Consider the following 25,590-nt stretch of genomic DNA (forward strand, 5'->3'; position numbering starts at 1 on the left):
ATTGAATTTGTTTTTAAAATTTATATTAAATAAAAAGCATAACAAAAAAACAAAAAATAGTTAAATAATTTAACCAAAACTCTTAGAAAATATTATTAGATTTTTCTATTAACCCTTCTATATTTTTATCTCCCCCCTCAGACCTCCATCAGACCTATTGCTATCAGAGGAGAAAGAAAGAAAAAAAAAAGAACCGGCAGAAAAGCCAAGAAAACTTTGTTAATACTTTATATTCCTTTTTTTCCCATACATTGCCCCTTTCTTTTTTTTTTGTTGTCTTCCTTTTTCGGTTTCGGTTCTTATTTATTCTTGTTTTGTTGTTTGTTTGGTGTTCTTCATTTACTTGTTCTTTGTTTGGCTTAAGCGTTTTTATGGCCAATTTGACGAATGACCCCCCGTTTAAATGGGTTAAGCGGGAATAAGAGTCCCCCCCTGGCTGTTTTATTTTATTTATTTTTTTTTCTTATTTTTTTTTCCTTATTTTTATTTTTTGGGGAAAGGTCCTGGCTCTTCGATAAGCTTTTCTTGTTCTTGTTCTGCCAATTTTTGTCTAATTTATTCCCTTGTATCGCTCATAAATAAACCAAAATTGGCTAAAAGAGAGGCCCTGCCCCCCTACCTCCCTCTTGGAGTTGACTTATTGAATTTGCTTAAACGCCCAAGTAAAATAAAAAAAATAAATAAATAAAAAAAAAATAAGAAAGAAAGCCTCTCTCTCTCTCTCACTCCTTGAGAAATAGGAAGAAATGCCGATAAAAACATAAGAGCAACGCATAATCATCATGAAAGGACAAAGGGGCGGGGAGCGGGGGAGATCCTAGAAGGCAGTGTGGGCGTGGCTGTAGGAAACGCCTTAATGCGCCATCTAATGGTGCAAATAAATTTCAACTAAGGAATTTTTATAGAGAGAGTCATAAAACCAAATGGCTGCCAATGTTTTGCTTTCCCCTTCTCCTCTTCTCCTCTTGCCACCTCCTGCCTCCTCGTAGTAACGTTAATAGCCTTAATTGAGCGTCTGCCACGCCCACTTATTTGTTTATTAGTGCTCCCCACCCACCCCTCTAGACCCACAGCCCTCCCTCCAGGACAGTCGGGGAGTAACATTTTTGGGGAAAGGTACGAGGTACGAGGTACGAGGAAAAAATAAAAAAAACATCTAGCTGGAATTTTTATTTGTCGCTGGCAATAAAAATACGTGACGAAAGAGATAACAGCACTGAGAGAAATTAGGTAGCATTTTTTAATGGATTTTCAGATGAGAAATATTTAGAGGAAAAAAGAAATGAAGTTTAGTCAGAGGTTTTTAGGCTTTTGCAGGAAATTCTTCATCTACAAAAGGGAATTTTTTAAAAAAACTGATTTAAAATAATAAATTTTTAATTATTTTTTAATTTAAAAGACTTTAAAGCCTCCTTATTAAAACGATAGTAATGTAAGTAGAAGTTTGGACTTGGAAGTAAAAATAGACTTGGAGATAGAATTTTAAAAATGACAAATTATACAAAAAAATGATTAAAAATTTAATATAAATATGCCTTGAAATGTGATTATTTTATTATTAATTTTATTATATTTAAGCTGTACTCTTAAAACTCTAAAACTTTAAATTAAATGGCCAAGGAATAACAAAAAATAAATAATAAATTAAATAAAAGTACAGTTTCCTCAAAAAAGCTGGAAAAAGTGGAAAAGCAAAAATCGTTCGGCAATGGGAAATCAGTGTTTTTAATAATAAAAAATAAATCGAATCTTTTTTATTTTTAAAAAGTGACTAAAACACTTCAACTATGGCCCTAATAAAATGGAATAAGAAACAAAATAAGAACTATTTTGAAGGAAATTTGTGAGGAAAAATTTTGGAAATTTCAACCTTTTTTTGTTATTATTAATTTGTTTGATTTTCAATAAAAAATAAAAAACTTAGAAAGCAAAATTGTATTGCTTAACAAACTTAATAAAATAAAAAATATATAAAATATATAGACTCACCTTGTTTTAATTAAAAAATCCTTTTTAATTTCCCAGCCGCTTGAAATCATCTCCAGCCGTTTTATTTTCCAGCATTTCCCGGCAGGCGAGATGGATGAGCAGTTCTTGCACCTGCTATTTGCGGGGGGGATATGTATATTTTTTAAAGGGCCCTTTGCCACGCCCCCAGGACCTGGCCATTACGGGGGGGGAGGCTATAATTATGTGTGTGTGTGGGGGTGTGTGTGTTTGGATGTGTGTGTTAAATCTTCAGCTGCGGGTCAAGTTTAAAGATTCAATTTCCTCGACAACGGGAAAAAATCCATTAAAATTGTTAAATGCAGCGTTGGCAGTTTTCCACATTTTCCGTTTTCCCTTCGCTTCCTCTCCTCTCCTCTTCTCGTTCGTCTTCTGCTTCTTCTACATCTTCGTTTCCTTTGCACTAATTTGGTTGGCAACGCCACGCTTTCCTCTCTATGTGTGTGTGTGTAAGTACACTGAAAGAAAATAAATAAGAAAATAAATTAGAAATAGTTTTTAATAAAATATTATAATAATCAAATTTTAAAGGCCTGAAATTATGATTTATTTTTATTTTTTGGTTTCTATAAATTTCACAATTAATTAATGAATTTTTTTTACAGTGCTTGGCACTTGTGTGTGTGATGGTCGGTGAGGTGTAACGATGTCGCCTGCCTGAAGTATGGCGCTGCAATTTGCTCAGAGAGTCAAATGGATTTGACCTTAGCCACATGGGCGGAGGTGAGCCCGAAAAAAAGCAAGGGGGAAGGGGGAGGCATGTGGCTGCAGTATGCTGGACCAGCACTAATGCTTAAGCTGATTTTAACAGAGACACACTCACACACACACACACTCACTCACACACACACACACCACACACTCACACATCGCGGGCAGACTTCATTTGCAGACAGGACAGGAGCGAACAGGATTTTTTGTGAAAATTCTTCTTTTTTTTTTTTCTCTGGAGGCACAGTGGGTTGAGAAATTAGGTTTTAAGTTTAGTTTTAAGGTGGAAGAAAAGAAAAAATTATTTAAAATTCAAAATTTTAAAATGAAAAAAAAAAAAACTTTATTTTTAAATATTTTTTTAAAAGTTGAACAATTTTATAGACGAATAATGAAAATTTTAACCAAAAAGGCTAAATAATAATTAATTTAAATATTAAAAATAATATTTTATTAAAAAAAAATAACTGGAAATGCATGAAGGTTAAATATTTTTTAAATATTTTATAATTTTTCTATAATATAAATTTTATATATTTCTGAAATATTTTATTTTATAAACAATTTAAGTATAAAAAAAAACACTATTAATAACTTTTTTTTAATTTAAAATATTTATATATTTAAAAACAAGAAATTAAACCACCATGCACTGTTTTAATATATATCCTTTTTTATCCTTTTTTTTTGCGACTAAGGACTAAGGACAAGGGGCAAGTATCACGTAATGCAGCGCGGCAAGCGCATTAACACATTTACACAACCAACACACACACACACACGGCCAGGCAGGTGAAATAAAAAACAAACAAAATATTTTACAAAAAAAAAAAAGAACAGAAAAAAAGAGAAAAACACGCGACACGCTTAAAAAATCTTTGCAACTTTCTTTCTGCGCCAAAAGCTGCAAATTTCATTTCACACCCAGAAGACCAGAAGACCAGAGGGACAAGAGCCGACAAGAATGAACACGATGGCCAGACCCGGTGCGAATATGTGTGCGATAGAGATGGATGTGTGAAGGTGAAAAGAGATGGACGGACCAGAGACAAAGCAAAGCGGAGAAAGCGGAGAAAAGTGCATGGCCACGAATTAAAAAGGTCATTTGGTCGCACTTTAGACATCTTTTTTTTTGCTCTCTCCTCTTTTTTTTGTTTATTTCTATAAACATATACATATATATATTTTTTTTTTCTAAGAAAAGGATAAAAAAAGAGGGGGTGAGGGGTGGTCTCCACGGTGGGTGGCAGCAGTGGGGACCTTCAGAATAACTTTGGCGCCTCTCCAAATGAGAGCAGCAGCAGACCGCCCACCCGCCCCCGCCAATCGGCGCGTGGCGGATCCGAAAAGGCTTAAATACCCAAAGGGTTTGGAGGGAAATTACACTAAATAGATGGAGGAATGCCAGGAATCCATAATAAAGACTTTAAATTTGTGGAATAAGCCGGGCAGGCCTAAGGGGTTTACTTTTTTACAAAAAATAAATGCATTTAAAACAAAGAAAAGAAAGCTTAAGGATCAAAAAAAGGCTCTCTAGACCTCTAGACTGATTAATACCAGTGACGAAAGCCTCAGACATTTATTAATAATTTCTTAAAATAAAAGAAAAAATGAAAAAGAAAATATTTAGACACCTTTTCTCGTTTTAGAAACAGACTGAAAGTATGCTACATTTTATTTCCTCAAGTGGAGTAGGACTTTTTGGTAATAGAAGTAAGCCAAAGAGGATTTATTTTATTGAACAGAAACAGAAACAAAAACAAGGCTCTTTTGGCCATTTGACTCAAGTGTGGCAACTCTGGCAGGGAGCTTTGGTGAAATGCTAATAAAATAAAATAATACTATAGCTTTGTTTATGGCTTTCACTCGATCGAGTGAAAGTAGCCCTTTGAGTACAAAGTCCTTTGAAATAGAATTGTTAAATTGCAAGGATAACTGATATATTTTTTGATAAAAAATATTAAATTTTAAGAAAAGTCCCAACAAGAAGCTCTAACAAAAGAGAAAAAGTGCAGCAGGAATTAAAAGAAACTGGCTTGGAGACAGGAAAAGAAAAAGTCGCGGGAAAACAACAACGGAAGTGGCTTTTGTTAGAGGAAGGGTGGGGGTAGAGTGGAAAGGATAAACAGGACTTAGTTGACCAGGTTGGCTGCATGGCAAGATAAGAAAATTGCAATTTAATTAAACTAATTGAAAGACGATAGGCGGCGAAAGGTGCCTCTGTCTGTCCTTTTGGACTTTCACCAGACTTATCCTTATCGTCCTTTTGCCACAGACCCAACAACAACAACAACAACAACAATAACAATACCAAACAATAACAACGAATAAGAAGAAGAAGAAGAAGAGAAAAAAGTAAAAGAAAAGGAAGAGAAGCCATGCAAATTGCTTCCCATCTTGCCTTTTGCCATCGTCTGGACATTTGCATTCAAAACCAATGCGTCGTTGACTTTTGCTTGAAATAGAGAGGGGGAGGGGGAATGGGGCATGCCCCAACGAAGGGACGTTGGCAAATGAAAAGCAAACAGGCCATTGGCCAAGAGGGGGAGGGGGGGCGTGAAGGGCTAAAGGAGGCCAAAAAGGAGACGCATTCAGGCATACAAATGAGCCAAGGGAATGAGGAAATTTTCTACTTTGCGAGAAATATTTTTGTAGAGCTTAAAAGTAGGCTTTGAAAAATATGACAAGTAATTGGTAGCTTCATTTCAAATATTTTAAAGTCTACTTTTAGGGCTACGAGAGCTAAGATCTCTTTAAAAACATCCTTGCCTGAAAATCATTGCATACTTTTTGGGCTGACTTTCCTATAAAAAAAAACAATAGCTAGAAATATTTTTTGAAAAGTGTAACAAATGCTTGGAAAATGGAAAATGGAAGGGAATGGGTAATAGGCAAAGCAAAAAAAATGCACATGGGCTAGTGGCAATGACAGGAACGTGCCAGCAAAGAAAATTAACACATTGCCCTCAAGTTGCCACCTACCACCTCCCCATACACCACACACCGCAAGACTCCTCTCGATAGTCCTCTACCGATAGTAGTCCCCCTACCACCCACCTATCGACACCCCAACCATCACTAGTCTGTTGAATAGACCCCCATGGCTTTGACTCCATCTATCAGTTGCAGGTTCTTTCGTTGTTGGCCAAGGTTTCTCGTCTCGTCTCTCGTCTTCATTGGTAATGAGTTCCTCACCATTCACCATTCAACCATTCGCTTTCTGTTTCTGTTTCTGTCTCGATTGCAAATCAATTTTTAAGCAGCAGATTTTCCCTTTTACGCTTCAAAGATAGGATAGGATAGAGGTGGGTAGAGGGAGAGTTAGAGGTGGTAGAGGGAGAGTTAGAGGTGGTAGAGGGAGAGTTAGAGGTGGTAGGGGGAGAGTTAGAGGTGGTAGAGGGAGAGTTAGAGGTGGTAGAAAGGAGGACCTGCCCACCCCTTTCCATTTCTCTCATAGGGTTTCCCTTTTGGCCATTTCAAATCAGTTGGTAGTTACAGCATTTACAGTTGCCTTACAACTTCCATTTTCCATTCAAAGGGGATAACTGTACTTTTCAGTTTCCACAAAACTTTTATGCACTTCTCCCAGAGCCCACTACCCAGTACCCAGTACCCAGTACCCAGAGCCCAGAAACAGAATCAGATGAAAATGTAGATCCAGATGGAGATGGAGTGTTACTTTTCATTAAATTCATTAACTTGATGGGAAGGAAACTTGTGTAATTGAATGGCTTTTCAAGCAATTTTATTTACATATTTCTCCCTAACTCTATTTAGTTTAATTTTAATTATTAAAAATATGCATGTTTATTAAAAAGAGTTAAGAGATCTCTCTCGAGTTTCAGTTTTGAGGTTAGAAAACATGTTTTTATTTCTTAAAATACAAATTAAATAAATAATAATATAAAATATAAATAAGTTTTAAATTATTTAGTTTATTTTTATGTAATTAGAAAATTTAGCATATATTTATTAATTTTCCCTTTAAGTACACTTTTGTTGATTAAATTATTATTTTAATTATAAAAATTATTATTAAAATTTATTGAAAAAATTTTAATTTGAAGAGTTAGTTCTCTCTTTTTTGAAGTTCCTTACTAACTCTTTAGAGTTCTCTAGAAATTTCCCAACAAAAATAATTTTTATTTTCTTATATTTCAGACAATTAAAGTTAGTAATCCATTTTTTAACTAAAAACCCTTTAAAAATATATATATATTTAATTAGTTATAACACTCTAGTTGCCTAATTTCAAATTCATTGGTTTAAACAATTATAGCTTCGGTTTAGGAGCAAAAACAACAACAAATACCACCACAGCAATTTTCCAGCCAAAAACACACACTTTCCATCCCAAAAAGACCAAAAAAAACAACAAAACATCATAATGTGGAGGGAAATGGGAGGAAAATGGGGAAAACTCGCACAGTTAATGCGCTTATCTCGGCGTGCAGTTTTTGAGCCTTGTGTGGCATGGGAATATTGCAATTAAGTGAAGAGCCAGCTTAGGCAGTCCATCTATCTCAGCGTTCTCCTACACTCCTCCCACTTACAAGCCACTCCCACCACCCCCCCACCACAATTTTTTTTGCCATTTTTTATTTTTTTTTTTAGCCAAGAACCTCTTTATAGTTTTTTTTTTTTTTTTTTTGTCCTCTCAAGTCTCAAGTCTTGGCCATAAATTTACCGTTACGCACTCGTTATGCTGCCATCTCGCTCTGGCATTCACACGCACAGTTAGTTCATGTTGGTTCATGTTCAAATTGAATTGCCGTTGAGCCAAAGTCAACGGTTCTCAGGCTTCTTCCAAATACTTTATAGTTTTCTTTTCGGCTCTTTTTTTTTTGCCTTCTTCTCCTCCTCGTTTTGGCCAAGTGTTTGCCTTTCCCGCTTGTTGACTTTTTGGCCAAACAGACTGACACACACACACATCATAATTTATGTGTGTGTGTGTGAGAGACAGAGAGAGAGAGAGAGAGGGGGCTAAGCAAAAGTGTTAAGTTGGCAACACGAAAAATGTGTGCGCCGCAAAACTTTGGTTTTCTTAAAAAAAAAAAAATAATAAGAAAAATTGTGGCACATTCAAACACACACACACACTATACTAATACTAAACACACACATGTGCATTAATAAAAATATACACATACATATACACGCACTTGAGAAGCTGGCAAGTCTAAGGAGCTACAAATTTTCCCAAAAGCACATTGGAAATGATTCTCAAATTTGGCAATAAAATTTGAGATGTTTTTTGGAACTTATTATTAATATAAAAAATGATTAAAAATTAATTAATAAGGAAAACAAATGAGTGAATATATAAATATTAAATTATTCATAATTAAATTAATTATATTACAAAAATTTGATTATTTTTTTTGAAAATCTTAAATAATTAATTATTAAAAATTAAGTATTAAAGAAAAAAATTAATAAAAAATTCATGATAATATAAATATTGTATTATCAATAATTGAATTAATTATATTACAAAAATTAAAATTTTTTTGTTTGAAAATTATTAATTATTTATCAAAAATTAATGCAAATATGATTATTAAATTGCTCAATTATTAAAAAGGTTAAAAATTATATAAAATAGTTAAATAATTCAAGTAAAAATTTTTTTTTTGAAAAAATAAGAGTATTCTCCTAAAATAAAATAAAGTATAAAAAAAAACAATAATAAGTAAATGTTTTTTTTAATTTTGATTTTATTAAGTGAAGAATCTGAACATCAAATAAATAATAATAAATAATATAAATAAAAAGTTAAATGAACTTATTTTTCTTTATATTTTTCCTCTATTTTTCTAGGTAATAAAAAAATATGAGTATTACTTATTTTTTATCTCCAAAAAACAATCTCAAAACCACTGTGCATTTTTGGCGAGTGGCTTGCGGTTTCTTGTGGCTTTGCTGCTGTTGGTGTTGCTTTTGGCTTTGGCTGTTGGCATAAGTGGATTACCGTATTAAGTTTTTATTATTAGTCTAAATGGCAAAGTCCTCGTTGACTTTCCGGGACTTACAAAACTGCTGAAAAGTGTGGTGGCAGTGGGTGGTAGTGGGTGGTTTTCCGAGGCTGGGTTTCGAGTGGGTTAAGCGGTGAGGGGAGAGAGGGTAGAAGAGCTAGAGGAAACCCTTGAGCTTGAGCTTGAGCTTGGCTTGCCTGAAAATTAAGTGTAAAATAAGAAAATTAGCTTAAAATAAATTTTGTTGCGGTTGCTGCCACACAACGTCCTTCAATATTCATTTGGCTTTTCGTCCTCCAAGAGTGTGCTATGGAGTGTGTGTGTTCTTTTTGTGTAAGGATTAATAATTAGAGACGACACTCAACACACATATGGCTCAACCACTGAGCCACCACATAACCCACTGAACCACCACAGCACCTTAGCACCTAAGAACCACCCAAAAGTCATTCCAGAAACAGAAAAGTAGGTGGAATCGCTTACTTGTTCGCACAATTCTCAAAGCGTTCATTTGCTTTCTGGCCACAGAGTCGGCGTAACTTTCATTTATGACAGGCCCAGTTCGCATATTATGCGGTATTCCCTTCACTTACCCCCCTCCCCACCAGTAGTTAGCCACGCCTCCATTTTCATAGCGCCCTCTTGGCCCCGGTGCATATGCATAAAGTTTATGGGGCACTGGCGATTGCAAAACTTTTCGGCCCCGAACAATGGCGACAGAAAGTTTCCTTTCCTGTTTTCTTCCCTTGGTTACACTATATGGTTTGTTCTTTCCCCTTTTTTTTTATTCCTCTTGTTGGGTTTCTCCTCTATTTTGTTAAAGAAAGCCACTAAATAAAGCCACAAGTAATGCCTGATCAGAAAAAAAAAAAAGAAGGCATTTAAATAGAAAAGGTGTTTAGGGTTTGTTAGCTGAGGACTATGAGAAGCGTGGAGAAGGGCGCTGTTTTTAAGCAGAGCAATATAGGCAAGAAAAAAAGGGTTTTTAGGCAAATAAATATTATTTTACTTTTAAAATTAAGTATATTTTTAAAGCCGTCTACAAAAAAAGCATTAAAATTCAAAATCTACTTAGGGTTTATTAGCTTGATCTTATGAGAAGCGTGGAGAAGGGCACTATTTTAAAGAGAAAAGCATTAAAAGAATAAAAAAAAGGAGATGATATATTGAGTTTAAACCCAAAAGATATTATTAAGCATGTTTTTAAGGCAGAGTACAATAAAAAAAATTACAAGAAAGGCATTTGAAATAAAAATCCACTTAGGAATTATAAGCTAAACTTTATGAGAAGCGTGGAGAAGGGCGCTCTTAGGAAAAAATCATGCTTTTAGCTAGTTTAAGTTTTGTCTTAATGTCTGAAATTATGTCTTATTATTTCTACCATTTTAAAACAAACAAATACTATTAAATTTCTTAAAGTAAGCCAAATTCTACAGCAAAAAATGATTTAAAAATCAAAAATGTTTAATTAATAGTTTGCAACTCACTTTAATAGTTTCTAATTGCAGTCCTTTGAAATTCAAACAATCTGCCAACTCCGAGAACATCATAAGGACACCAGAAAGATAAGATTCCCTCCCCCCCTATCCTAGAAATATCCTTCTTCTCCGAAAAGTGAAAAGTCAGGGATAAACATTCTCAGAAGCGGAGAAAAGCTGAGTTTATTAACTCAACTGAAAATCCATGACCATTCTATTATCTCGAATTTAACTTGGTGATTAAAGTTATCTCTTTCTCGCCATGTGCCTGCCATCTCTTTCTGTCGAGCATAGCCATCTCTGTCGTTGGGAAAGTCTCAAGCAAAGTCTTTTCCTCCAAAGCAGAAGAAAATCAAAGCAAAAGATTTAAAATCAAATTAAATGCTTGTTGACATGTCATCCACACGAGAAGGCAACTCTGAGGGGGAATAAAGAGACCGGAAAAGGATTCAAGTTCTTCAAGGGGTTAAAGGGGTTAAGGGGTATGGGGTAAGGGGGTTGTGGGTGTTAAGGGTAAGCTGCTGCATCAAGTGTCATGCAATAAATATCACTCAAAACTTTCAGATTCTCCCTCTTTTATTTATTTTTTTTTTTGGGGTTATCTCATGTGTTGCGATAAAATGTATCTAATTTAAGATGTTTTTGCCGCCCGAGTGAGCTGCAATCCAAGCTTCTGGCTCTCTCTGGCTTGGATCTCTGCTTTCTGGCCAGGATTTTGCGGAAAAACTCTTTGGCCCAAGTAGGGGAAAAGCAGCCGTAAACATTTTTAATTTGACAAAACTTTTTACCTTTGACCACAGAAGGGCGAGCGAGAAGGTGTTCCTCCTCGATTCTGAATTCTGATGCACTTTCTCCCCCAAAAAAAAAGGGGGGGGTCTGGGGTCTGGGGCAGAAGAAGCCTAGTGGTAGAGTGTCCCAGTGGCTCTGCAACAATGTGAGGTCAATGCGGCAAAAGTCTGACATCTGACGGAACGACAGAGACACTATATATATACATAGTAGGGACTGGGAGGCACTGGCACAATAAAATCATTTTCAAAACTTCTCTGGTGGACTTTAACACACTGCAGTCGACTACTAGCTTGGCCAATTGTGTTGGGCTCTTGGCCATTTTAATGCTCGAATTAGTCACAAAGGGGCTAAAGGGCTATTTGGAATTTGGAAATAATAAGAAATACAATGTTTAAACGAAGGGGAATGTGTTTTGTCCTAAAAGACAGAAAATAGAAGCAAGAAATTGGAGGAAATAGGCTTATAATAGATAGAAATATAAGGCAAACTTATTTATTTAGGAAATAATCTAAAGAAAATGCTTTTTTTCTAAAAACCATGCTTTTTCAAGCATTTTTAAGAAGACTTCTAATAAGAAATATATTATGGATTCTTTTTGGGTTATTATTTTGAAGAAAATAGGCTTAAAATAGAGAGTAAATATTAGCTAACCCTTTTTAAATAGAAAATAATCTATAGAAACAGTTTTTTTCAAAAAAAGCATGCTTTTTTAAGTATTTGAATATAGATCAGATTTAGAATCTCTTTAGAATATTATTATCGACAATATAGACATAAAAAAGACTCTTAAAGATTAAATAAATTTTTGATTAAAAAGAAAATGGTTTAAAGCAATCTTTTCTTTTCAAAAAAGCATGCTTTTTAAAAAGTGTTTTAAATAAAAAGGGCTGTAGAGTCTGATATTGATTATTTAACTTTGTATTTTAGTAAAAATATAATATTTAGTTTAAATATAATAGTTAAAAATATATACTAGTTAAACTTTTAAATAAAAATAAAATAATTTAAAAGCAAGATTTTTTTTATAAAAGCATGCTTTTTCAGAAAGCATATCTTACCTTCTTGAAAATGTTGCTATCACTATGATTCAAAAAGCACTGGACCTGGGTGGGTGGTAGGTGGCTCTACTGTCCTATCCCCCCTCTCTTTCTACCCATATTAGCCATCTCTGTCAGTCTCATCTCAGTGGGCTGGTGACGTCAAGTATGAAATTGTTGTGTTCACACTAAACTTAAGTAACTGAATTAAAATGCGGCTAATAGAGTAGTTGCAAACACATGGAGATTAAATGGCCACCGAGGGAGCCAGTGAAAGAGACAGCCTTACATGGAGCGAAAGAGAGGGGGCAGACAAGTGAGTGAAAGAGAGGGTGGTCACTCCGACAGCGGAGGCAGATGACGGAGTAAGATGACTAGATTAACTGACTAGTTTATGGCAATTCCTGAAACCAGAGAACTATCCCAGTGTGTGCGTGTTTCTGTCACTAAGTTTTCTACTTTTTTTTCATCTATTTTTTTTTCTAGTTTTCTGTTGTCTGTTTTCTGTTCTTTGTTTTTGTTTGGTTTACCTCTGCTGACAGTCTCCACAGGTGGAAGACAGATGGCAGGTGGACGACTGGACGGCTGGGTGGTCAGCAGCTTGATGGACAGGCCGAGAAGGAATGTCTGCCTTTGATGGCCAGAACGATGTGTCTACTACTACTACTACTACTACTACTACTACCCAGAAACTAGAACTTCCATGGAATTTTTCCGGCTGTGTGATTGTGTATTTTTCCAACGAAAAAAAAATACTAAAAATAAATGAAGATATCTACAATCTATGTGAAGAAAATAATATAAAAAGAAAAATAATATTTTTATCCTTGTAGTCCTTGATTTTCTTTCGAATGTCAATCAAGTGCAGTAGTTTTCAACTTCAATTGCAAATAAAATGGAAGAAAAAAAATTAAAGAAAAGTAAAAGTAAAAGTGAGAACAAGGATCTGTGGGGAAATGCAAATTGAAGTGCAAATTGAAATCAAAATGACGGATCCCTCTCGCCAGCCTATCCTTCTTATAGTTTTTTCTCTTTTTTTTTCCCTCCACCATAATCATCATCATTCTCCATTTCCCAAGGGGTGATACTTAAGTGGTGGTCCTTCCACCCATTCCCTTCCAAAGAAAATACGAAAAAATTTTCTCCCCCTTTCTTTGGATAAAAAAAAAAACAAAAAAAAAAATGCATGCATTGTCAGCGTAAAACTTGGTTTATTTTTTTTTTGGAGAAGAGTGGTGGTGGGATGCGACTTTCGGAGACAGATGCACTATAAAAATGAAAAAATTATATAGCATACTTATGTGCGAGGCAGCAGCAGCACGTGCACCTCGAGAGTGGATTTCGCTGAAGGGTGAAAATCTTAGAGAGAAATGCACTGGGCCACTCGAGAGTAGATACCCTGCCAAGGCGACAGGGGGATTGGTCATAAAAATAAATTAAATTACGTAAATATATATAAAATTAAGATAAGGAGAGTTTTGAGAGTAATATAGGGACTATAAGTTTAAAAGAAACTAGTTCTAAAGCTTAAGTTTTCAATAAAAAATATAGTTTTTTGAACTAGTACTCGTACTATTACTTTCTTGTATAAAAATCCCTATTACCAGCAAGCTTGTAAACTATTTCAATCGCAAAACTCTCCATTTAAAAATTTCATTTGCATCAAAATTTGTTTTTTAGGATGCAAAAAGTTGCCATTTTTTTTATGAACCCTTAAGTGTTATAAATCTGTGTTTTTGGCTAGTTCCTCTTCTATTTTTTTTATTACGGATACATAATCCACCACAATGTTAATAATCTCTGTCGGCCATTAGGGCAACCGACAAGTTTCGCGCTTTTTGCCTTGCCATAAGGATGCAGGTATGTCGTGTATGAGTGTGTGCGGGAAAAGAGAAAGTTAAATTAAAAAAATGTCAAATTGCATACATTTAGGAGCTAATGAAATAAGTTAAGCGACAACAACAACAACAACAACAACAAGGAGGAGAAGAAGAAGCGTAGTACTGAGTACTGCGTTAAGTACCGCCCACAATATGGCGCCCAACGTGTGGCCCGCATGTGTCTGTCTATCTCTGTACGAATGTGAGTGTGTCTGTGTGCGTGTGTGTGCATTGCAATTTGAATTAATTTGACTTTTTTATGAACTTTAAGTATGCCAACAGCAGCCCAAAGCTAAGCTATGCGACTCTCGCTCTCTCCTCCTCCTTGTTGTTGTAGATCCTTGTAGTGTTTTGTGGCTTTTGTTGTTGCTGTTGTAGTAGTTGTTGTTGAGCTGTTGTTGCTTTTGGCAGCTATTTGGTTGCTTTAGGTTATAGTATACTTGTCTAAAGTTGTTGTTATACTTGTTGGTGTAGTTTTTGAGATGTAGTTGTTGGTGTACTAGTTGTTGGTGTAGTAGTTGTTGGTGTAGTAGTTGTTGTTATAGTTGTTGGTGCAGTTTTGTCTGTTGTTGAGTTTTTGTTGCTTTGTTAGCTATTTTCAAGCATTAGATTATAATATACTTGGTATAATTTTGAGCTACCGTTGTTGTTATACTTGTTGGTGTTGTGCTGTAAGCTTGTGGCCTGCCTGTACGAATGTATGTAGAAGGGTTGATGATGGAATGCCAGTTGAGTTAATCAGGAAAACATGGTCGACCAAAAGTACCTAACAGAGACAGCTGCAGTGAAAAATGCATGCATAAGTAAGCTCTCAGGGCTATGCATCTATTTCTTTTTTTTTGCTTTTTTTGAGCATCATAGCATCATTATTTATTTAAGTTTCCGCCACTAGACACTCCACTAACTTGGCTGGGGATTATATTAGCCACAAATAGTGACTAGAATTTATCAAAAATACAAAATCGATTTTCCTTCTCTCCTTGACCAGGCCAAGACCAGTTTCCGGTCAACTGTCCATCATCCATCTATCAAAGTATCTATTTATCTTTTGTATCTTTGTATCTTTCTATCTGCTTAACTGCGTCATCATCATCATCATCCACATGATGGCACTACATGTACTAGTATCAGTGTATATTTTTGTATCTTGTATCTGTATTTGTGTCTATTTCTGTTTCTGTATCTGTATCTGTATCTATAACTGTAACTGTAACTGTAACTGTAACTGTAACTGTAACTGTAACTGTATCTGATCCATCCTCGCTTACCTCCCCTTTTTCACTTCCGCTTGTTGTCTTGAGCTTCCTGTGGTGCTATTCTGCTCGTTGTTGTTGTTGTCTCTTCTCTGGTTTTTGTTGCTGATGGCGTTGATTGCTGTTGACTTTGATTTTTGCAATCTGCTTTCGATTTATTTTATATTTCTTCCAGGTCACTGACATTTCTGCAATGTCCACTCTCCCACGTCCTTCCTCCTTCGTCCTTCGTGTTTCGAGTGCTTCCAGTTTCAAGCACACCTCCTGTCATCTTGGTCACCCACACATGTCCATCATCGTCAGTTTTTTTTGCTTTTTCTTTCGCCCAGACCGGCCGCCCGCCCGCTAGCCCGCTAGTCTGCTCCTGTCCATTCCTGTCTGCTCCTTTCCAGCTTCCCTTTGATTTCTAATTTCGTCCAGTGGCTAGCTCTGGTCATGGTTTTGTTTTGGGAAGGACAAAAATAACGATTCTTTAACCTATATTTCAAACTTGGTGATTTATTAGATCACATAGAATCGAAAAAGGATATCGATATTTATCGATTAATATTTCTTCTCATTTCTATAGCTGTCTAAGCTATTTTTTATGCTTCTCTGTCTCTATATTACACTCTGTCTTCTATATTATTTCCATATTTAAGCTGAATGATATCGATATATATCGATTTTTGATTTTATTAATTTAAACAAAGCCATTTTTCTTTGTCTTTCCTTACTTCTCTGTCTCTATTTATCTTTTTTTCTTTTATAATTTATCAATATCCTATCGATAATTATCGATTAGTACTTCTATGAGTTTCTATCACTGTCCTAATTATTTTTCTCTTCCTGTTTCCTCCTTCTCTGTTTTTAATTTGTAATAATTTTATTAACTTAATTATTAACCATAATTTTAAAACTTAATAATTTCGATATTTATCGATTAATATTTGTTTTAGTTTCCATCATTGTCCTTAATATTTTTCTCCATTTCTCTTACACCCCTGACCACCTGTCTCTCTCCTCCTTGCTCCTTCCCCCTCCCCACCCCCTTTCCATTGTTATTTCTGTCTGCATGAAATCTGAGTAAATATCGGAAACAAGACAAAACATGTCGACACATGCGGGCAGCTTTTCGATTATGGCCAAGTGTTTAAGTGTGAGTGTTTATATGTGTGTGTTGTGTGTATTTGCCAGTTAGATGCATGTATGTGTATGCCACATATATGGCTTAAAATGCACATTCCAACGCCCGCACTTTTCAACCCAAAAAGTTTCTAATTTTAGAGAAAAATTGTAATATTTTGGACTTTATTTAATATCCCAACTAATCATAAAGCTTAAATTATGATTATAGAATCCATTTTCTTTTTCTTTTCCGCAGCAATCAATCAAGCTAGTTTTAAAATTTAATAAATATTATTTTTTTTGTTTTTGTTTGTAACTTTTAACCCGTTATTGTTTCGGCTGATGGATGCCAATTCCATGACAAGGTTTTCATAACTTTTCTTTTTAACCCGCATTCAAAGCGAACACGCTTACAGAAAATGCAAAAAAAAAAAGAAAATCCATCCAAAAAATATTCTCTGAAAAGCTGCCAATCAGTAGAAGAAATAATAAAAAAAAAAAGGAAAAACTAGTATAGATTCGATCATCCCAGAAAAAAAAAAAGAATATAGGAGGGGGAGGAAGGGGGTGTCTGGGTGTGTGTGTGTGTTTTTGGCATTAAGGGGGCAGGATGGTTTCAGAGGCTGAAAAATATCAGTTTTTTGCGATTTTTTTTTGTTATGTCTGAGTAAATATATCAATTCAATTTTTTTACACAATTAATGGCTATATTTGGAGAGTATCTAGGAATTTTTATTTTTAAGAAATAATTATAATTTATCCCGTAACGGGCAGTCGGCCGGAGTCGCTTCCAAAAATTGGTCTCTTGCGGTGCGTAAAGTCTGGCCTTACAGTGTTATCGGAAATAAAAAAATTGAATTGATTTACTTAAAATATTAGTTTCTTGTGCGGATGAACGAAACCATTTTGAAAAATATGTGATTTTGAATTTTTGGCGCGGTTGTAAAGCCGGAGGTACCATTTTTACATAAAAATCCGCCCATTATTGCCCGTAAAAATGGTAAAAAAAAAAATTAAAAAAAAAAACGTTCGTTCATCCGCAAGTATTTGTTGTATTAAAGATGTGTGCAAAATTTTATTTAGATCCGAGCATTACTTTTTGAGTTACGTTACGCACCGACTTGAAAAAGTTGTTTTGAGAAAAACGCGTCTAAAGTTTTAAAAGCAATGGAAAGTATATGGAGAGAAAGAAACTAGAAAATCGGTATCTCAGCAAGTTTTAGTCCGATCGACATGAAACTTTCACAAGATATTCCTAAGATAATGTTCTATTATATAAAAAATTTCTGAAAAAAAAATTTTTTTGAAGTCTCAAACCATCCTGCCCCCTTAATATAAAACGCAATCAAAATCAAATCAAATGAAAATTGTTCAACATTCTTTCTGTGTGTGTAGATGATGGCATAGTGTAGGGGGAGGGGTGTAGAGTGTGGGGGTGTGCTGACAAGTTCATTATGTTTGCATTGCTTTCGGTTAGTTTGGATTCGATACGAAGGGGGTTACCCCTCCCCTCCTTCCCCACCCCCCCTCTTTGTTTGTCCACCGATATGACCAATAATCAATGGCCAACACACACACACACACACACATACACACGCAGAGACATGGAGGCATTAAAGGCGACTTGGGTGAGCCGCAAATTGAACTAATTTGATGTGTGAACAACAGCCAAATGGCGGACAGCGGACAGCGGACAGTGGACAGCGGACAGAGGGTGATGGATATATCATCTTGTGTTCACTCACTCTGTATAGATATTGATTGGCAGGTCAGGGGAATTTTTTGTTCTTAGCCATGTCCTTGCTATTGAAGGCATTTGAATAATGTGATTAGAGGAGTGAGTGTATGAATGAGTATTCAAATCTCCTCAACAAACCTATTATAACTTCTATTCTCTATCACTAACTATACTAATTCAAAGCTGTACTCTAGAAGGCTTTTGAACAAAGTGATTAGGCAAGTGAGTGTATGAATGAGTATTCAAAAATCTACTTAAAAACCTATTACAACTTCTGTTTCCTACCACTATTACCCTTCTTTTCCATATATATTCCTCCATTATATTAGATAGTCCCTTTTACTTTAGAAGGCTTTTGAACAAAGTGAATAGATGAGTGAGTGTATGAGTAAGTATTCAAAAATTCCTTCAAAAACCTCTTTTAATTCAAAGCTGTCTTTAAGGGGCTCTGTTTCTGCCATAATTCTGCTATAATTAGGTTAGAAGCTTCTCGAACAAAGTGAATAAGGGAGTGAGTGTATGAATGAGTATTCAAAAATCTCCTCAACAAACGTATTATAACTTCTATTCCCTTCCATTACTCTACCAATTCAGGCTCTCAAACAGATTCCCTTCCATTACTTTAGGAGCCTCTCAAACCAAGTGAATAGGCGAGTGAGTGTTTGAATAAGTATTCAAAAATCGCCTTGAAAAACCTATTAATACTTATATAACCTCCCATTGGTCTTTAAGGGGTTCCCTGTCCATGATTTAGTTACAACCCCTGTCCTTGTGAATAATTTATGAAGATTAAAGCCCACCACCGATGACAAAACGAATGTGTGAATCAATATTCAATAATTAATGCCCGATTCAGAGGGCGAGTCAAAAGGCTAATGATATCAACCAGATATGCCACAACCCGGGAGAGAGCTGAAAATGTTGAGTTGTTTATAATTATTTCGACTGGATCCCAATTAAATTAGCATACGAATCAATCGAATACATTTTGTATTCATACGAATCGGAAGCAGGTGGGTAGTTATGTATGTATCTAGGTAGTGGTATGGTAGTGGTATGGTATGAGTGTGAGTATGTGTGTGTAATGCCCTTGAGAATGGCATCCTTCAGATACAGAATCTGTCCATGAGACTAGGCATCACAATGAGTTATCCTTACGCTCATTACATTTGGATTAACATGTTAATAATGCCTATCTCTCTCTCTCTCTCTGTGTCTATCTCTCTATTGCCTACTCTTTCATAATATATTAGTTCTCCCCCCATCCTGCTCTTGCTTGATTGCAGATGCGGGTGGGCCAGTTTCTTCTCCTCTCTCTGCCTCTCTGAATAATTTAAAGAGAGAGATAGATAGTAGAGTGAGATGGAAAATCAATAGTTCGAGTGTTATAACTGTATGTTTGACAATCTTCATAACTGTCAATTAGATTGCCGTTATGCCAAGCCACCTGATAGCTCTCCCTCTCTCTCTCTCTCTCTTTGCAATCTTCTAATGTAATTGTTTAACGCACTTCTGGGCATTATTATAAACAAAATCGACTGCCTCGATAGGCAGTAGTAGTAACGGTACTAGCATCCAGGGAGCTACACCAACATGTTGCAACATGATTGCCTTGATTTTATTGACTGCACTCTCTCTCTCCCTCTCTCTCTATCGCACACACTCAACCCATTTGCATATCCATCTTCCTCCTTATGCTTTTCCCAATTGGGGACCTGCTATTTTGATTTACAGTTGCATTTTGAGTGGTTACAGTGGGGTGGTGGTGGTAAAGTGGTGCTAGTACAGTGGGTGGCAACACCGAATGACTCTTGAGAGACTCATATCGGTATTTAATTGAGGCCTTTGCCGGACTTGCCAGACTGCCCAGTCCGGACTACTTAACTTACTTGGTTGGGAATTAGTTTCCATAATCGTTCAGTTCATTAACAAATCGTTTGCTTAATTAGCCGAGACGCAAAATTGTAAACTGTAAGCCATTAATTAACTAATATTGTTGATGCTCGAAATTGAAATTACAAAACAATTAATATCCAAGTTATTATCCTTAGGACGAAGTAGGACATCCTAAAAACCTGTAAAGTTGTAAAGGAAAACGCAGTTTGTCGCCACCGAGATGTCCTTCTCGTCCATCAATGTCTCGAAAAAAAAGGATTCCATTCCAGTTTGAGTTTCAAGGAAAAAAAAAATAGAAAAAAAAAAATAAATAAACGAATAACGGAATTGGGAGCATAATGCATAATTACAACAATGGGACACAGGACAGGACAGCGCCAAGGACAACCAACAAGGATCTCTGGCCACACCACCACACTCCAGGCAGGAGGACGACCCTCTTCTCGGTTTCAGGGTCCTTATCAGGACATCCGCTTTCAGCGATTTTTAATTGCTATTGTTACAGTTTATTGTTTTATTATAAAGGCCAAGTGAATGAATAGCCAAAAAACAGAGAAAGCAACTGAGATAGAAAGAGATAGATAGATAGATAGATAGAGAGAGAGAGAGAGAGAGCTAGAGAGAGACAGCTAGAGGGGACTTTTTCATTTAATTTCTTTTGTCGCTTCAGTCAGTTTTAGTTTTCTTTGTTTTTTTCTGTTTTTTATTTCATTCTTTTAACTATTTCTTTTTTTTTTTTTTGTGTGTATTCTCTGCGTTTTTCAATTTCTTTTTAAAAATAAATAAGCCAACAATTAGCTGGCACAAAAAAAATGGAGGAACTTTTGCAAAAACACAATTAAAAGAAATTTTAAATTAATTATGAAATATTTGCCACAAAAGTGATAAGAAATGATCATTAAAATTTGAACAGGTTGGGGATTTTAGGGAAAAAGGAGGTGCTGTATAAGCCTGCAGAGACATGAATAGACTTGTACAGACATGTTTAGATTTGTATGTAGTTGCTTAGACATGCATAGACATGTATGAACCTGTTGAAACCTGCATAGGCCGGTATATAGTATCCTTATGGATCCTTTTTAGACCTGCATAGACATGTTTTAACGCTTATATACTCGTTCAGACATGTATAAACATGCATTTAAATGCATATAGGCCTAATTAAACCGTTTTAGACACCTATAAAGCTGTATAAATCTGTATAGACCTCTATATATTATCCTTATAGTCCTGTATAAGCCTTTAAAGATCTGTATATATATGTTTAAAACTGTATGGACCTGCATAGACATGAATAGACTTAATTAAACTTGTTTAGACATGTCTAAACCTGCATATAATATCATTATTGATCTGTAAACCTCTACAGACATGTTTAGACCTGCATATACCTGCATATACTATCCATATAGACCTGTATACACCTGTCTATACCTGAATAGATCTATATATAGTATCCTTAGACTTAAATTATCCTGTACCTTGTAAACCTGATCTGTATAGACCTTTATAGACATGTTTAGACATGCATAGACCAGTATAAACCTGTAAAGACCTGTAAGGAGCTGTATACACTACCCTTATACCCCTGTACTGACCTATAGACATGTTTAGACATGATTAGACATGCATAGACCTGTATATAGTACTCCCATAGACCTATTTAGACCTGTTTCGACCTGTTTAACCCTGTATAGACATGCATAGACCTTCATAGACCAAGCCCCAAGACCTCCTAATTGATTCCCCTCTTCAGAGAAACGAAAAAAAGGAGTGCTCTCGGCAAATATTGGACACAATAACACTGCCCTCGAGTTGCAGCTCCTTCAGATGACAAAAACATCAAATTAATATGCACTTTTCCAGCACTTGATCCGGTCTCTGTATGTGTGTGTGAAGTGGAAAAGCTGGTGGGCCAACTGGCTGCTACTGTTGGCTACTGTGTCCTGCGAGAGTATCCTTTATGAAAAATAGAAGAATTCGGGCAAGAGAGTGCGCAACGCAACGCAACCCAAACAACAACAACAAAAAAAAAATTGTGAATTTTTGTATACAAATATGGTGAACAAATATAGTTGAAATGAAACAGCAAAGTGCACTTGAAAGGCACCGGCCAGAAGAGTGCAGAGTCGTAGGGGTGGGTGGGGGTGGCAGGACTATACCCCCGGAAAAGGAGCTTCATAAGAGCCAAAAAAAAAAAAAAAAAAAGTAAAGTGGAGAAAAAAAAATAAGCATAAGTGCCTTCTTCTCTTCGCTACTGTTCTGGGTACTGGATTTTTCGGTCCTGTTTTCGGGTCCTGGGAACAAGGACGATGCCACTACAATAATCATAAAAGCGAAAAGCAACAACCAAGGACATGTGTGTGTGAGAAAATAATGTATTAATCCTGTTGAGGCCATATTTTTTATTGGCATCACCACCAAAGACAGGGAGTCCTGCGACCTGAGTCCTTTTCCTGTTCGTCATTTGCATTAGTAGTCCTCGTAGGTCCTCCCACTCCTTCCCTGCCCCTGCCCCTGCCCCCACAGGTGATAAACCGCATTTTACACTGAGAAAAACAAGAAGCTCTTGAAAAAATAAAGATTCTAATAGAAGACTGGCTAGAGGTAGGGGTTAAAACCACTCTCTCCTTTTAAATATTTGTCTAAATCTCATTTCTCTTCTAATTTTCATTGTTTTTTTTTTTTTTTTTTGTAAAAATATTATTTAAATATATGTAGTACAAGCTACAAGGACATTTTAAAGCCTTTTCATAAATATTACTGGCTCGGCAGCGCCGGCATGGCATCCCAGGACAAAGCGTCGCGTAATTATTATTACGCATACGCCCCGTTGCCCCTTAACGTAATTTGCAATTGAGCCACACACGGTGGGTCAGCGATGGCAGGAACTGCCAGCGGAAATAATTGTTATGCAATTTAAAATTATTCACTATTTAAATAAGGCCAATAAACGGAATATTTTTACCTTTCGTTTTTTTTTGCTTTTTAAAGAGAGGTTGAAAGGGGTTTTTGGTTTGATTTTCGAGTTTAAAAGGTAAATTATAATTTTATTAATAGGTTTTCATTGAATTAAATTTTAATTGATTTCAAGATAAATTTATTTATATTTTAGGAGTATTTTTTTAAGCCTAATTATCGGAAAAATATTTATAAACCTAGGTTTCTTATTATTATTTTTCATTAAAAATTTAATATTTTTTCCTTTAAAAATAATTTATAAAAATTATAAATTTAAAATATATTTTGTTAGTTTTATAATTATTTTTTTTACATTATTTATTAATTTATAATTATTATTTTGTAATATTTTTTAACATTATTTTTTAGTTTCCAATATTTTTATTAATTCTTAAAACTTAACTTCTTTTCTTAAAAAATAACGAGTTTCTTAACCCACTGTTGCCTCAAAAGCTGACCAACTGGCTGGCAGTTCCTGGAAAAAGTGGCCAAAAAACGTGGGGGTAGCAGAGCGGGGTGGGAGGAGAGCGGGCGACCGGGCGACCGGGCAGGAAGCGACATGACGCTGGCGACAATTATGCGCATGTTGGCGGCTTAAGCAGCCATTATTCCTGCTGCCAATCCTCCCGCCGCACCACCACCCCCCCTCCAACCCCTACCACTCATATTTTCATACGTCTTTATAGGAGACCCCCTCTACCACCCCCCTTGCACTTCCATTGTTACCGCTTGCTTTTTCATAAATTTAAATACAAAACATATTAGGTTTTATAGCCCGGGAGGGTTAAGTTGTTCGCTCGCCTGCCGCTTCTCTTCTTCTGCCCTTGTCTAGATTTGTCTCAAGGCCCCCTCCTCACTCCTCGCCTATCTGGCCCGCCCCTGTTAACCCTCTAGGCCCCTTAACCCCTCCTGTGTGCGCCGGCATATGTCTGAAATCCAGCTGGGAATTTAGTAACTCCGGCATGTGTGGAGCGAGAGAGAACTGCATTAGAGGAGAACGACACCAGGAAGTTGGGAGAAAAAATAAGGAGAGCGCTAGATACACAGAGAGAAATTTATTTCATAAAAATAAATAATAAATAATAGAATTAAGAATTTCTAGAAATATTAAACAGTCATTTTATAGAAATCTCTTATTATTTTATTTTATTCTCTATTTTTGTATGTAAGAAATGTAAGAAATAAATTTAAAAAAAATAAATAATACTAAAAAAGATACAAAAAAATTCAAAGCTAGCCTTTATTAATATTGATTAAATATATTATTTTATGCATATTAATATTAAATAATATATTTCACTGTAAGAAAAATATTTCTTAAAAATAAATAATAATTATATTTATAGCAATATTTTAGATCCTTTTTTATGAAACTCTCTTATTTATTTTTTTTATTTAAACTCTATTTTTCTCAATATTCTTTTTTAAATCTCCATTTATGTAAGAAATATATAAATATAAAAATTCCACTAAGAATTTCTAGACCAGGGGTGCCCAAGCACTGCTTATGACAGAGCAAATTCCAATACCTATGCACAAAAGCACAAATACATATGAGCGATAGTTTTTTTTTTTTTTCTATCGTATCACTGAAAAAAATTTTTGTAACATTTTCAACAGAAAAAAAAAAAAAATTATTTCGGATAATTGAGAATTAATTTTAGGATTATAATTATTTTCAATATGCTCAATTATTTTTCGAATTTTTTTTACTGCGCTTCCATATCGGCTTGTGACGCAGATACTTTAGCATAGCATTTAATAAAATGCCTTTCCAAATTAATTTTTTTGTTTCCGCTTATTATTATATTACATATAATACATTGCTGCTCGCAAAGAAAATTTTCGGCAAAGAAAAAATTCATCGTTCCAAAGTCAACCATTCTGTCCAAAACCTCAACAAGAAGTGATTTCTTGCAGTGAAAAGTTTTCGGCAATCCAACAACAAAATGCCAGAAAAGTGTTGAAACTGTTTAAGTGTTATTAAACTACGAAAAATTGTTATTGTAATTTGCCTTGCCTATGCTGGGAGCAGCACACGTATATGACTTTGCTCTACCCATATGACAGAGCAATCCAACAACAAAGGAGGAACGAGAGCAATGGGACTGGGCATCCCTGTTCTAGACTCTCTTATTATATTATTTAATATTTTTTTTTAATTTATATTTTTTTTAGTCCCTATTTTTGTACAGTGTATCTACAATTGCCGCCGCACGCTAGGCCCTCCCGAGTAGCTTCCGGGCAAAAAACGCTCAACAAACAATTTGAGGAGCAGATCCTGTCGTTAAATGAGTGGAAAGGGAGGGAATGGAATGGAATTAATATTCCCATATATTACGACTGGCATTATGACTTGAATATAGACCAGGAATCTGGCCAAGTTCACACAGTTTATCAAGGATTTAATTTGAGAATTATTGGAATGTGGATTAAAGGAGTATTCTGTTTCCTGTTTAAAACAGAATATGGTTTATGGTTCTCCTTTGAGTTTAAAATTTCTTTCCAAAACAGGAGAAACTGCATGTCCCTCCTTCCTCCTCCTCTCCCTCCCTGAGATCCTTTTTCCTTTCAAGTCCTTTGCCATTCAAGGAATATCAAGTGACATTTTAAAGACCAACTGCAGTTTACCAAAAAATTGAATTCATTATGAAGAAAAAAAATATTAAAAAAATATGTAGAAGTCTTGAATAAATAGAAAACAAAATAAAAACACATGAAGGATAGTTTATCCTTTTCTATATCTATTTTTTAT

At 35.3% G+C, this 25,590-nt stretch overlaps 1 long non-coding RNA gene across 1 annotated transcript in view; it reads right to left on the reverse strand.

The window, feature by feature from the left end:
* LOC26515542 overlaps window positions 1-25,590 on the reverse strand; it is a 171,768-nt gene that overhangs the window by 32,475 nt on the left and 113,703 nt on the right. The window contains exon 4 of the long non-coding RNA XR_001408376.3: window positions 1,990-2,465. This is a non-coding gene — a long non-coding RNA (uncharacterized LOC26515542). The remainder of the gene's footprint in view (window positions 1-1,989; window positions 2,466-25,590) is intronic.

The sequence above is a fragment of the Drosophila ananassae genome, chromosome XR (assembly GCF_017639315.1).
Source record: "Drosophila ananassae strain 14024-0371.13 chromosome XR, ASM1763931v2, whole genome shotgun sequence".
In the NCBI taxonomy this organism is placed as follows: Eukaryota; Metazoa; Arthropoda; class Insecta; order Diptera; family Drosophilidae; genus Drosophila; species Drosophila ananassae.